Source organism: Macrobrachium nipponense, chromosome 20 (genome assembly GCF_015104395.2).
Source record: "Macrobrachium nipponense isolate FS-2020 chromosome 20, ASM1510439v2, whole genome shotgun sequence".
Lineage (NCBI taxonomy): Eukaryota > Metazoa > Arthropoda > Malacostraca > Decapoda > Palaemonidae > Macrobrachium > Macrobrachium nipponense.
In genome coordinates, this window is record NC_061089.1 from 68449689 (window position 1) to 68459533 (window position 9845).

Here is a 9845-nt window from a genome sequence, read left to right on the forward strand (position 1 = left end):
AGAGATGAAAACAGTGGAATTTATGTATAGAGAGAGACTCATTTATAAGGAATGAAATTAGAGAGAGAGAGAGAGAGAGAGAGAGAGAGAGAGAGAGAGAGACGCATAATAAGTTTGTCATAGTTTAAAGAGATAACTAGGCAATAAATATATTAGACCCACATTGGGATATTGCTGCTTCAATGTCAGTTTTAGTCTAATTTCTCAGTATACATACTCCTTCAATGCATTCTTTATTTTTTTTAAATCCTCATTATTTACCCTTTCCCAATTTACCTCTACTATCATCCTTCTCTTTCCTCTAGGACCCCTCTTTGGCATTCCCCTCTCTTAGTCTTCCCTTCTACCGCTCTTGTCCGTTACTCCCCTCGTGAGCCTCTTCCTTTCCATTTCTGGGTCAATTTCTCCTGGAGAGAGAGTGTTCTCTCTCTCTCTCTCTCTCTCTCTCTCTCTCTCTCTCTCTCTCTCTCTCTCTCTCTCCAGTCATTACGACTACCACAACCTTAAATGGAATAGGTTTACTTTATTCCAACCCCGTTCATTTAACGCACTCTCTCTCTCTCTCTCTCTACATGACATAGGCCTACACACATATTTCCTTGTTGGAAACTTAATCAAGTTAAGATCCGGGACTTAAAATGTGTACTTTTGGATATTGTCATCACTGATCATGCGGTTTTATTCAGTAATAAACGACTGAGAGAGAGAGATTATTATATTTTTTTTTTGGCCGTGAACGTAACCAGTAAGCACAATTCTAAACGCGCATAACAATAAACCATATAGTACTATGTTGATTGTTGATGATGATGTGTTTAGTTGTAGCAGTATTTGACCAACCTTCAGTAATTGTTTTTAACATAATTACCCCATTGTAAGTAGGTGTATTTATAACTTATGCCTTTGACTATCTGGTGGCCATCAGACTATACAGGGTTGCGAGAATACTTTAATATTTCTATTAAAATCACAGGAAATGGAAAGCTAACCACAATTAGTACGAATAGGACAGTTTATAATAGTATTTCGTGTATTGAAGGCATTTTATATACATTTTTCGCTGAAATCCACCGTTATTATAGTCAGAGGAGAACCTAGCCTTTATAAATTCTTCGAATCGTTAAAAAACAAATGTAAATATCAGAAAAAAAACCGCATGCGAGGCTTCATAACCTTACCTAGAAGAACGCCGCGTCTGACTGACCGGCTAACCGCCGTGAACAGTAAAAGTGTCATCTACGATAGTTCCTTGGTAGTTTCCTTAAGGTCAAACACTACCGATGACGCCCTTTGCAAGAATACGAAAGAAAATTACCCTTTTTAGTAATATCTGGAACCACGACTTTCCATCCGCGTTTTTAGCAACTGCTTGGACAAGTATAGTATATATATATATATATATATATATATATATATATATATATATATATATATATATATATATATATATATATACACACACACACACACACACACACACACATATATATATATATATATATATATATATATATATATATATATATATATATATATATATATATATATGAACTTTTATTAATACATGGAACCTCGACTTTCCATCCGAGTTTTGGTGTGAATGACTGACTGTCATTATGACAGTTTCAAATTGACCGCCAATCACGCACCACCTACGTCAAGAGCTCCCTTGTGCTACGCGTTTTTGGTGACTTTAGGTTCAGTGTGCTGTAATTATCGGTGTTATGTCGACGGTTTTTGCAGCAGTAATATTTACGTAATATTAGAAACCAGATGACAGAAATATTCTAATTATTTCAAAAGTTTTCCAGTCGGTTTTGGTTGAGGTGCTGTTGGCGACCATCGACTCCAACCCGTCGAAGTTGATCTTCATTTTAGCAATTGGCTGCCAATGTTTGGTCTCTATGGACAATATTATTCCCAATTAATCATCCTTAGCCTCGAAGAGGCCGAGAGGTTGCTCTCACGAGACCGAAAGTGAGGTTTTCTGAGAGGAATAATGAGACCTTGAGGAGGTAGCACGTAGGCCTATGGTGAGTACACATTAGCCTACTGAACTATGCGGTGCTTTTCGATGCCTATTAATGTGTAATTTAATTCTATTAACCGAAGGTTAATTAGTATGTCAACGATTTACTCGTTAACTCTTAGAGTAGCTAAAATAATTCGCATTTCAGGAAAATAAAACTAGGCCTAAGACTATAGCCTAGATTTAGCCCGTCATAGTAGATACCGACATCTTACCTCGTATTATCCATAACTCGTTTAAATTGATAGCATTTCCTGCGTATTGAAGGTATTTATATACATTTTTTGCCCAACTTCACCGTTTTTTTTTCTTTAGTTTCTGAGGAAATTGTAGACTCAGTATTTAATATACAAGACGAAAATGTTGTAAGAAAATGGAAACGAAGTCTCATAGCCTTACCTAGAGGAACGCCGCCATGTCTGGCTGACCGCCGTGGATAAGTATTCCTTAGTTATACACGATGAGGTTTTGTCCAAGAAACAGTTTCTTGTACGGTAGTTCCTGGGTGTGTTCCTTAATATCAAGCACTGCCGATGACGCCTTTGGAGACCCGCAAATTCACTCGTAAAATGCACAGTAATGCAAAGATTTGACTCGCGTCCATTTTGGGAGAAGACCGTGTCTGCTCCCCCCGGTCTTCTCCCTCCATCCGCTGGACAAACTAGGTCCGTGGATTTCATGCTGAAAATGAATGCAAAATTCCTCGGTAGCATTATTACCCCTGACAAAAAAAAAAAAAAAAAAAAAAAAAAAAAAAAAAAAAAAAAAAAAAAAAAAAACAACAACTGTATAAACATATTACATAATAACACTCCTTTTAACCTTACTTCAACCGAAGGCACCAACCTCAGACCCTCCAACTTAAACCTGAAACATGAGCTCCATACCGGGTGTGTAGCGCCTCAGTGGCGTGGTTGATTTGGTGTTTGCTTCTCACCTCGGTGGTCGCGGGTTCGATTCTCGGCCATTCCATTGAGGAGTGAGAGATGTGTATTTCTGGTGATAGAAGTTAACTCTCGACGTGGTTCGGAAGTCACGTAAAGCCGTTGGTCCCGTTGCTGAAAAACCACTGGTTCCATGCAACGTAACAACACCATACAAACAAACAAACCATACGGGTTGTCCATAAAGTCCCAGTACCATTTGAGCAATAAATCCTTGTAATGGTACGGGGACTTTATGGACACCTTGTACCTCGACCATATCGGCTAGGCTGCTTCTAGTGGTATTATTCCTATAAATGCAACATTATCTCGCTTCGTATAGAGTGGCGAATGTAATGACCCGACAGAAACGTAGTATAAATGTTCTCAAATGCTTTTTGTCCCTATAGAGTTAAAGGTTTAGTTTTTGTGCTAACGAAATTTAACCCTTGGTCTCCATTATGCGCCGTAAGTAGGCTAGCCTAATAGAGAGCGATTTATAACTTTTGTAGGGTAAACCGGTGTAAGTATTTTCCACCGATGCTAGGCTTTTGAACCCTGTGGTTGATAGAAAATAGAATGCAGCTGTGTTGATTTTAAGCTCTTGTGTACTTCCACTAGGCGGAGTTAACAGCTGAATGTGGCAGAAATATACTTTTAACTGGTATGGCTTAGCCTAGCCTTGACCATCTTTTTCATTAAAATCCGAAAACGAAAGATAGGAACAGCGTATCCTCTTGTTTTAAGGTATAAATAACAAAACAATCATGTAGTAATGCCAAAATTATTATTAATATGAAATAGTTTAACCAGATCACTGAGCCACAGGCCAAGAACTTGGACCATTTAGAAAAAGAACGAACTGGATATTGGTACGGTAGCCATATCCCTAATTGCGATAGATATTGGTACAGCTGTGAATTGCGCATGCGCGAACCCTTGTTTACCGCCTCGGGCATATCATTAACAGCAAGAAAGTGACGATCTACCAACGTGAACCGTGTAATAATACATCAGTTTTCGCTGAAAAACAGATGTTTTCAGGTTTCAACGAGCTGAAAAGAGCAATAGACGTCTATGAAGAGTCAAACTTCCAGAAATTGTATATCCGTAGGTCACGAACGATCGAATCGGCCCTGAAAAGAGCTCCGAAGAGGAGATGCAAAGAAGATTTGAAGCTTAGCCAGTAAGGTAGTGCAGCAGTCAGTAGTGCGTCCAATATGGGAAACATGCGATTAATATATACCTGATTTGGATGATTACTTACGATTGATTAGGCCGTTTACCAGAGGATCGACTTTGGTAGTTTTCATTACTACCATTAATACAGCAGAGCACGATTTCTGTGTACTTCAAGTCTTCTTGGAATCTCCTCTTCGGAGCTCTTTTCAGGACCGATTCGATCGTTCGTGACCTACGGATATACAATTTCTGGAAGTTTGACTCTTTGGACGTCTATTGCTTTTTTTCAGCTCGTTGAAACCTGAAAACATCTATTTTTCAGCGAAAACTGGTGTATTATTAAACGGTTCAGAGGAAATTCAAAGAAGATTTGAAGTACACAGATACGTAGATTAGTTTAGTTTTATTTTTCATGTATGTAGTCAAAATCTAAGTATGTTTATTATTGGGATTTTATATATTTTCATTTAGTGCCAAAATGTTTTAGTGCTTTGGTGATGACAGTATGGTGCTTCACTTTGACATTTTGAATTGAACATATTCAGCGATACAATTCAGTTCGACTGTTATTACTACTGTCGCTGATCTTCTAGTGCCGTACCTATAGCTCTTAGCAACAGTGTACGGCAACTGCTGCATGATTAGCAAACTACCGTACCTACAGCAAGTCAACAGCGCAAAACGGCACCACTGACAGAATCTGACGTACCCCCACTACACTATGTTATTTAAAACTGACGCATGAGCAATTCACTGCCGTACCTATATCTATCGCAATCAGGGATACGGCTGCCGTACCAATATCCTGTTCAAAAAAAAAAAAAAAAAAAAAATACAAAGCCTACGTTTTTACACTGGAACACATGCATACTACATTTAAAAGCATTTACTCATGTTTCCATACATATAAAAAATATTAAAATTCAGAAGTAACATGTTCAAATTTCGTTTTTTAAAAGTCATAAACGCCCTGTGAGCTTCCGTATTTTCATTATTTACTTATTTATTTTTATATATTATCAATTATATTACAGTTCTTAGTGAATGTTAAAACGGAAATGACTGAAAAATGAAAAAAAAAAAAATAATAATAATAAAGATAAATTCATTTTAGCCTAGGCAACCCTAGATGTTGAACTGACTTCAGATCAGAAACGGTTGCAGTTGTGTTTGTACACTTGCTCAGTGGTAGGCTATAATAGGTCAATTAAAAAAATTACATATCCATGAGTGGTAAATCACGTGATCTCGATCAATTTGCATTTGCAGAGGGTAGGCTGATAGGCAGCGTGGCTGAATTCAAAGTAAGTCAAATAAGGATGATATCATTTTTTCCTTTGGCAAAACCACGCTTTTCCGAGAGAAAGTATAAGTAGCCTACAGTATTTTGTAGTTATGGGAGGAATTCCGTGATATGTGTTTCAAAGTCGTACGAATAAATGGTAAAAAAATGACCCACTAGGCTAGGCTATAATAGACTCCTTACGTCTAGTAAACAGACAATTCAAAAGAATAATTTCTGTCTTTGTGCAACTAGACAGGTGCCGTTGTGTCATTGCTTAGTATACAATGGAAGGTTTATTTTACGATTATTATTCAGCCAGTAAGACAGATGGCAGGACTGATCGTGCAAGAATAGCTTGTTTAAAAGGTATTTAGTAGACAACATGCAAAGGAAGTATACACTAGGCTATTTGAACCTTGAACAAATTGTAAGTCAGGCGAGAGAGCATTTGTACATTGTGCACCAAGACTAGACAACAAAATACAGCCTGAATTGAAGATCATACAAGAAGAAAGCAAATTTTAAAAAAAGGACTAAAGACTTCTATTCTACAGGAGGTAGGATACTGACGAAAAAACACTAATAGACAATTATAAATGGAGGGCTGTACATAAAAACAAAGTGAAACAACAGAGCTCTGAATACTGGATGTGCAGTACTACAAAATTTGCGTTGTATATCATATTTCGCTTTTAACCTCGAATGTTTTAATACAGTTTGTTCCAGTGCAGTAAAAATGCCTTTGACAGTTTAAAAAATGTGTAGTATAGTTTATTAAGCCTACATCACAAATTTAAAACCATCGGCGTTTTTCCAGCTTACAGTATCATGTTTATTTTCTGACGGCGTAGAAACATGACGGGAATTCTAAAAAGTGTTTCAATAATAAAACGCTCTGCGTTTTGCTTAGTCCCAGTGGATATATATCCTTAAAAAAACAAGTTAGATTCATGTGTATCATAACGTACCTCATATTGTTAGCAATCAAATAAATATATAGGCTGTAATGAATGTTTTTTTCCAGCTGTTAATTGCCACTGTGTGATTTAATTGTTTTTTTATTGGCTCCATGTTTAATCTAACCAAAAGTTTCAAACTCGTAAGACACTTAACTTTCTACGCATTAATTACGAATTGTTCTTGCTAGAGAGAGAGTGAGAGAGGATGCATTGTTCATTTATTTATTTTGTCTTTTAATTTTAAACGAACGAAAGCTTTGGTTGCGTTAGCCTACAAGTTCATGAGCAGTTCGCTATGGTAGACGAGTAATGTGCAGATTTGGTGAGTCCATATTACTATTATTTTATTATTATTATTATTATTATTATTATTATTATTATTATTATTATTATTATTATTATTATACCTATGTTGATTTGTTTGGAGTTACATTAGAGCACGTAGGCTCACTGTTAAGACTTAAGCTTGGGTTATTTGGTAATATATATAGTGCTAGGTCTATGCTTTATAGTTGGGATCTGCGAAAATCAAAACTAGAATGTTATAGCTGTAATTAACCTGGAGAAGGAAGAAGTGGGAATTGCGTCTTTGTTATGATTTTATTTTCAGAACACTAATCTCAAACGCTCATTCCGTGTCGTGAATTTGAGAGTGACCCTCTCTTGTGCAAAGGAAAAGTCAAAATATATTGTTTTATCTCATATGTGTACTTGAGCTGGATTTTGTTAACATTTGTTTTTGACAGATGCAGGGGGCTGTCAGCGCAGTGTGATCAGAAAAAAATCAAGACTACAGTTAAATAGGACGTTAAGGTGGTGTAGTAACAAGTATTATTAGTAGCCGTTTTGAATGAACTGAATCATCGGTATGTTTGACACAGCAGTATAGTTCGCTGCATAAACAAACTATAGATATATTAATTAACTAGTCCTGATTAATTAGTTAAGACCTGTCTGTCAACCCAGAGGTAATCGTATAGTTATGTAGGGTATATTCGTATAGGCTAATAACGCCCAACAGTGGCCTGGTTAAGTTCAAAAGTAAAAATCATGCTCTGATTGCAGAAGCACAGATCACTAGGCCTATAGAATGAGATGTTGTGAGGGGTTGGCGAATGTTAGTCATCTATACTCTGTTTTTGTTTTTGTTTTTTCATCTGTCCACCCGCCTATGGTGTTTGCGTATGGTAACACTGCATCCCGGGCTTTAGATAGTTACGCTATGCGTAAGTTTTAGGTAAATAAAAGGATACCTGGGTTTACATTTGCAACTGAAAAGTGTTTTAATAATTTACTGTATGCGAATTACACGGTTAATATTCGAAAAAGGATATTGTTATTATTGTTGAATGCAAGCTAAATGCAACTATCTAAAGCCCGGGACGCAGTGTTACCATACGCAAACACCACAGGCGGGTGGACAGATGAAAAAAAAAACGAGTATAGTTGATCAATCCTTTATTTATTATAGTCTCTGTCTTTCTCTGTATAATTAAGGTAAACTGAGCTTTACCGATAACCGCCATACCCCGTCTTGGTCTCTGAAATAACCGTCCCAAATCCCACAGGAAAGTAGGAAAGGACTGCATTAAATGAGGATGGGCGATTTGGGAAAAGGATCCGAAGGATAGAGCTGACGAGGAACTACGAAAATAGGAAAGTCTCTTATAGATATGAGGCCTCGATTCTATTAGCCTTATTTTTTTTTTCTACCCTTGGATTCATTCGGCTAGGCAGAAGAGCTATTGTCTTTGTGTAGGCTCAGCTGTAAGTGCCTCATCCGAGATTGGTATGATAATGGATAGCGTCTCTCTCTCTCTCTCTCTCTCTCTCTCTCTCTCTCTCTCTCCCTCTCCCTCTCTCTGCTCCGACGAATGTCAGTGGTAGGAGGAAGTCTCAGTAAGTACAGAAGGACTGTGTCTGAAATATAACAGAGAAAAATAGTATGGAAACAACAGACGAAATGCGATAACGAAGTTATTAACACACAATGGATACTGATGTGGGAGGGAGGAAGAAAAAACAGGGAAAAAGGTGAGGTTTGCTTTTGTTTTGATCTCTCAGGGAGTTTTTTTTTCTTTCTTTTTTTTCTTTTTTTTTCTCTTTAATGCTAGAACAGATTCCTTGTTCGATACCTGTCCCAAGAAATCATTACGTATGGTTAGAAAGTTATTTGTAGTGTTTTGTAACAGAGAGAGAGAGAGAGAGAGAGAAGTGGAGAGCGAGAGAGAGAGTAGAGGGAGAGAGAGGGGGGGGGGGGGGAATGCAAGAAGTAGTAATTGACTGCATCTATAGTACGGGATATCCCTTGGCTTAAGTTAGCCTAAGTAAGCTCAGCACATCAGGGAAAAGCGTTACTTTTTTACTTTATTAATCTTAGGCCTAAAGGGAGGAAAATAAGTGTATATTTGTCTACTTTGTTGGTATTTTTTTTTTTACGTATAGCAACCTTAAAAAAACCGTTGTTGTCGCAATCTTTTCGCTGTTAAAAAAAAAAAAATCTGGAATGCTTGAACCAACATTTTGAGTCATTAGGCAAAATGAGAGGTAATGGAGAATCCATTCTCTGTGAACAGTCGCTGCCTGAGGCGCGGTGCAACTTTTTGCAATCATTAGTGAATGATGCGACGTTTTGCATTCATTAGTGAATGACGCATGGCCAAATGGCTTGCTTTTTATCTCGTGCATTTTGTGACATTTTTTTTTCCTTCATATTTTTGAGTGGCGTGTACAGAGGTAACAAATATTTAAAATGAAAGATACTGAAAGAGAAACTGCGTTGATGGTATAGTTAAAAATGTGCATAGAAGTATTTTAATTCAAATATAGGCTAGAGCGAGAAAAATCAGAATTAAAATTATATGTTAGAGGATAAAATGTCTAGACGTCTGTGATGTAGGCCTATGATTTATAGTTTACCACAATGAAACAGAATCTCCCTGTCATTATTTGTGATGAATTTGGACTCCTTGAAGGATATTTATATCATACCTCTTGAAGATAATAACATTTGCTGGATCTTTCTTAGATAGTGACCCCTAACGGTTTTTACCACGTGTGTACAAGCCCGTTGGAGATTACCGTAGAACATAAACAAAAGACTGTTAATCTCATAAACATAATAGGAGAGACCCCATTAATATGTTAATTAGCTAATACCGTTACAGAAAGCCGTTAATCTCGCTGAATTGCCATGAATTAATCCACTTTATTATGCATATTTGTCATTTTCTCACGAAGATATTAACATTTAATAAGTTATCTAGTCAAATACCGTAAAGGAAATCCGTTAAATAAATCAATCACTTTATTATGCATATTTATACCATTTTCTCATGAAGATATCAAAATTTAATAAGTTATCTATTCAAGTACCGTCAAGTAACTCCGTTAAATTTGGCTGAATTTCCATCAAATACCGTAATGGAAAGCCGCTAATCTTACCGAGTCGTCATAAATTAACCACA